General features: G+C 49.0%; 1 protein-coding gene across 7 annotated transcripts in view; it reads right to left on the reverse strand.

Moving 5' to 3' along the window:
- The window catches only part of Agtpbp1 (ATP/GTP binding protein 1), a 113,065-nt gene extending 107,549 nt beyond the window's left edge, over window positions 1-5,516 (reverse strand). For 3 of the 7 annotated variants that reach the window (XR_003838590.1, XM_021179863.2, XM_021179860.2), the window contains exon 1: window positions 5,392-5,511. The gene's annotated coding sequence lies outside the window, so the exon portion shown is untranslated. The other 4 variants (XM_021179857.2, XM_029485021.1, XM_021179861.2 and 1 more) reach the window with 4 other exon arrangements.
- Between the last annotated feature and the right edge of the window lie 484 nt (window positions 5,517-6,000).

The following is a 6,000-nucleotide window of genomic DNA, read 5'->3' on the forward strand; positions in this document are numbered from 1 at the left end:
CTGAGCCGTCCTTCCAGCGTTCTGATTCTTGCTTGAGAGCTCAAGTGCTAGCAGAGTCACAAATAGAATATCATTTATATATTATCTTATATTATATAAGAAGGTAGACTTTTCATTTCTGTGAAAACGTTTGGTGAGACACCCAAGTTTAAATACTCAAGCCGCCATCCAAATGGTGTTTCACAAATGGCTAATCCAAGCTCTCTGCTCTATTCTGGAACTACTCTGCCTGGAGACAGCTATCAGCTATCAGTGTGTGGCATCAATGATTCATGGACACTACCCAACTGTCATACAGAATAAGGTTTTGAACTGGCCATGGCTCAGCAGGTGACAGCACGTGCAGCAAAGCCTTGGTTCAGGTGCCAGGAGCCACATGGGGGAAGATGAGAACTGTCCGTCTCTGACCTCTGACCTCCACATGTATATCATAGCACACATACAATAGCCTTTTTTTTTTAATGAGAACTTTGTAAAACTCATATCTACTCTCAGATCTCTACCCACACGACTTCCACTGATTTCTCACACAATCACTGTGTTAACAGTGTTTTGGTGGGACTGGCAGAATAGGCCTGTAATCCTAGCAAGCAACTTAATGAAACTGTCCCAAACTAAAAAATACAAGAGAGCTCTGGCTAGCCCTGGCTTTAACCTCTAGTACCAGGACCCAAAAATATAACTTTCTTTGATGCAGTACAAAGAAATATGCCATCATTTGAAAAACGTGCCCAACTCACTCAACTGGCCATGGCTCAGCAGGTACCTAATTACCTGATAGATAAATTCTGCTAAAATTCAGATTATGTACATAATCCATTCTGAGTTCACACAATGTGTTTTTAAGTATAACTGAATATGAAAGTTCATCAGATAGGATTTCAGATTCCATGTTGCAACTAACCTTTAAGAAGGTGCCACACATTTCTGAGTTCGGGGCCAGCCTGGTCTACAAAGTAAGTTCCAGGACTGCCAGGGCTATATAGAGAAACCCTGTCTCAAACCACCACTCCCCCAAAAAAAGAAGGTGCCACACCAGGCAGTGGTGGCAAACACCTGTAATCCCAGCACTCAGGAGGCAGAGGCAGGGGGATCTCTGAGTTCCAACACAGCCTGGTCTACAGAGTGAGTTCCAGGACAACCAAGGCCACCCAGAGAAACTCTGTCTCAAAACAAACAAACAAACAAACAAACAAGACAGAAATGGCACATGTTGAGTCTGAAGACGTACTAAACAAAGACACCCACCATTGATTGCTCCCTCCCCTGCACAGCCATTAGCTGCATCTGGCTGGATCCCCTCCATACATGCACTTTGACCTAAACAACATATTGCAATAGACTAAATGTGGAAATAACCTAGCTGTTTGTACCCTCTGACACTAAAGATTTGGGGGTTGAGGGTGGTGAGGAAGGGAGGGAAAGGAGAGAGGAGAGTTTTGAAAACGGGCATGGGAAACTTAGAAAAATGTGAAACACTACCACTCTTCTCACTAGGTCTGCAGGTGGTCTGTTCTGGTTATCACTTAAAAATGTGTTGTTTACATGAAACTGAAGAAAAGCAAAGACCAAAGTGTGGACACTGTGCCCCTTCTTAGAATTGGAAACAATCACCCATGGAAGGAGTTACAGAGACAAATTTTGGAGCTGAGACAAAAGGATGGACCATCTAGAGACTGCCATATCCAGGGATCCATCCCATAATTAGCCTCCAAACAATGACACCATTGCATACACTAGCAAGCGTTTGCTAAAAGGACCCTGATATAGCTGTCTCTTGTGAGACTATGCTGGGGCCTAGCAAACACAGAAGTGGACGCTCACAGTCAGCTATTAGATGGATCACAGGGCCCCCAATGGAGGAGCTAGAGGAAGTATCCAAGGAGCTAAAGAGATCTGCAACCCTGTAGGTGCAACAACATTATGAACTAACCAGTACCCCGGAGCTCTTGACTCTAGCTGCATATGTACCAAAAGATGGCCTAGCCGGCCATCACTGGAAAGAGAGGCCCATTGGACACGCAAACTTTATATGCCCCAGTACAGGGGAACGCCAGGGCCAAAAAGTGGGAATGAGTGGGTAGGGGAGTGGGGGGGGGTATGGGGGACTTTTAGGATAGCATTGGAAATGTAATTGAGGAAAATACGTAATAAAAAAATATTGAAAAAAATATATTGATTGAAAATTTTAAAAATGTGTTGTTTATATTGATATGTAATATGATTTCTAAGGATGTAAAGAGTCCTGAGATTGAGTTTTTAAATATCTGATTTATGAATGGATTTTAAAAGCGGCTGTGCAACTCTAATATAAAACCCCAATGCCCCAAACCTTCTGAACACTAGCATGGCTCCACAGACACAGTCCCGGCTGGCCTCACTTCACATACTGCAGCCCAAATGGAAGCACGCTAAAAACGTTTATAAAATCACATTCTACCTATGTATCCATGAAATATAAATGCCAGTTGTTTGTTCAGATTTGGGTACAATTTTCAACGAATCTCATAAGACAGGAAAATATTCCAAGACCTAAAACACTCTTGGTCCAAGAATATCAGGTAAGAGATATGTTAGTTACATCAAGTCCCTGCAAACCAAGAACCAAGACAATGAAATTACTAATGGGGGTGAGCGGAGACCTATTTTTTTTTTTAGGAGAATTACATAAAAGCTGAAAATGAGCAGAATAGCAAACCAAAACATTTTATGTAACGTCAATAAAGACAAAATAGGGGCTGGAGATGTGGCTCGGCAGTTAAGAGCACTGGCTGCTCTTCAGAGGACCTGAGTTTAATTCCCAGCACCCACAACTGTCTACTCCAGTTCCAGGGGATCTGACACCCTCACACAGACATACATACTGTCAAAACACCAATGCATATGAAATACAGATCTTTAAAAAGATAAAAATACAAAATAAAGACAAAATAATGTGTCGATAAAAATTACTTTGTAATTCCTAGGGATATTTTGATACTAACTCCCACAGCAACATGGTCAGTTAGAGAAACAGTCACTGAGAACCTGGAAGATAGGTTAGTAAAGTTGCAACCACCACCAAGAGGGAGACAGCCAAGGTTCTGTCAGAGAGGCCAGGCGAGTGAGGGTACTCAGCTCTCCAGCACCATCCCAGGGACCGCAGCTCAGGGCGTACCTGTTCTATTTAAAAGGGAACACAGCTCAGGGCGTACCTGTTCTATTTAAAACATGCACGTTTCCATCAAAGGGCAGTGAGGCTACACTCTCTCAGCCTCAAACAAGGAAGCGGGTCCTAGGGACTGATCTGTGCTAACACTGCTCAGTCTGAAGTCTCCCTTCAGCCAGTTACACCAAGGGCGATCAGCAGCAGCAACAGTTATGCCTACTGAGCACTTCCCGTGAGCCATGCTCTGTGGACAAGCGCCACATTCGTGTTAACGTCATGAGATCACCCTAAGTGCACAAACACCGTCATCTCCATTTTGGGCAAGGCCAGAACTGCATCCAGAGAATAAACAGCTTGCCTGCAGCAAGCCAGGACACAAACCCAGCCACTCTGGCCGAGCCCCAACTCCTCAGCCACTGCGCCACTGCAGCCAGGCACTGTGACCTGCAGTGACATGAGGTCTAACACACAGCACCCACCCTCAACCCTCTCCAGCATGTGCACCGATATCCACTGCTCAACTTAAGATCCTAAGGGGTGTGCAGAGGACCACCAGTTACCGTTTCCTACTATCTGAACTCGGTGCTGAGGGCGTCAAGCAAGAAGAGCAGACTCTGAAGATGACTACTGAGGAGGAAGCTAAAAAGGCAAAATCCAAACTGTAGCATACCATACAAATTAAAATATTTCACGCCCTTGCAGCTTTTACCTCTAACTAACGCAGGGTTAATCATTACACAGTACTGCAGCCAGACTTTTCTAAAGAGGATGCTTCAAGGGAGATAGCAAGATGGTTCTGCAAGCACGGGCTCATGGCCATGATCACTCTCCTTCCATTGCCTGCACCACAAGGTCGAAAAGAGAACCAAAACTCGAAAGTGCTCTGACCTATACACACAGGTAAAAGAAATAAGGGGTAACCCTTGAGCCAAATCAATTGGAAAACCTTTATTAAAAAATTGCTACCACTGGGCTGGAGAGATAGCTCAATGATTAAGGGCCGTTCTTTCAGAAGAACCTGGGTGGGTCTGATTCCAAGCATCCACATGGTGGCTCACAACCATATGTAACTCCAATTCCTGTGAATCTGACACATTATTCTAACCTCCTCAGGTACACACATGGTGCACACACACAAGCACACACACACATATGTATATATACATATGCATACACATATAAATCTTATGAAACTAAAAATACCACAGAAGGTTAAATTACGTTAATATATTTGACATTATATCATGTTGGTCAAACACATAAGGTGTCTGTTTCAGAGTCCAACAGAGATTACAATTTTAAACACTGATCCATCAATTCAAGGCAAAACTCTACAGTCATTCAAAATGACGGTGTAACTCCATTGTAGAATGTGACTCGGGAGAACGGGAAACCAAGCAAGCCAGGAGAAACTCGGGTGGACTAAGGCATTGCCAAGTGCGGCCCATTAAAGGGATCTGATTACAGATCTCCAGGACTTTGGTTTTGACATCTGGACTGTTTTAAAATCCGTACCGTTCAAAGTGCCTTAAATAAATCATTTCTTGTGCAGCCAACGAAACCAGAAACATTTCCAAAACACAATTACAAAAATAACTTCCTCTCTCAGGGAAGCAAGGAGAACTGTGAGAATAAGACAGAAGCTGGCCAAGGAAGAGCGAGCGCTCGGGAGGGCCACTCGACTCTGTGGACTACGAACTGCCGGGCACCTGATGGGCACCGTTACCATTCCGAACACCTGGAGAGGGCTTGCCACAGACAACCTGCCATGCCAGCGGGATCGCCGTCGTTACCTCACACGCCGTGCGAGACCTGCATCATCCACGGACCAGCATGCACTGTCAACGTCCACCCCGGCCACCCGGGGAGGTGTTGAAACTGCCGTCCATGGCGCTAAACTGTCAGGGAGCAGCCAATCAAAGGGTCCCGGGGCGCGGCAGGGCGGAGGCCAGGGAGTGGCGGGCAGCGGAGCGCGGCGGGGAGTGCACGGGGCGGCGACCGCCCTGACTCGCTCGACAGCCCGCCTCGCCGCCTGGGAGCGCGCTTCGCCTCCGCCAGGTGAACCGAGGAGCCGCCGGGAGCCGGCGAGCCGGACGCGCGGGCGGCGGGGACGCTCACCGGCTCGGCTTGGGCGCTGCGCTCGGCCTCCGCGCCCCGGACTCCCGGGGCGCACGGCGGTTCCTCGCCGCCCGCCGCCCTTCTCCCGCCGTCCGCCGCCCGCGGCCCGCCGTTTTCATACAAACCCGGGTGGCAGGAGAGGCGGAGGCGGCGAAGACGGCCGCGGAACATGCCCGCATCCCGGGCAACGTCAGCGCGGCGCCCCGCCCAACTCACAGCTCCGAGGGCCGGCTCGCGTGCGCCCGGCAGGGCGCGTGCGCGTGGGGGAAGGGCGCTTCCAGGGAAGGGCGGGACGTGATGGGGGGGCGCGGGGCCCGTGCCCGCCGGCGGGGGCGGCACGCCTGGAGGGAAGACAAGCTGCGCGTGCGCAAGGTCGGGTGGGTACCAAGAGGCGGGGCGGGGCGAGGAGGGGCAAGGCGGGCGGGGCAGGGTGGGGCGGAGCAGGGAAAGGACTCCACTCTAACAAGGGCAACCGGCGGTGCGCGCCCTTGCCTTTGGGTGCCTGTGGGCCGCGGGCCACTGTAAACGTGTTAGCCCGCTAGCAGATCGACAGGTTCATCAAATCGCCCTCTTTTTTCCTTCCCAACCGGAGGCGCAGCCTAGGCTGGGGCAGGGTTTTCTTAGCTCCCAAATCCCATCAAACCTTGGGAAACGGTAAGGCCAAACCCTGACCCCAAATTGACCCAGAACAGGCTGGGAAGGATGTGGCGCATGGCCCATTTATCCAGGTAAAT

The sequence above is a fragment of the Mus caroli genome, chromosome 13 (assembly GCF_900094665.2).
Source record: "Mus caroli chromosome 13, CAROLI_EIJ_v1.1, whole genome shotgun sequence".
NCBI lineage: Eukaryota > Metazoa > Chordata > Mammalia > Rodentia > Muridae > Mus > Mus caroli.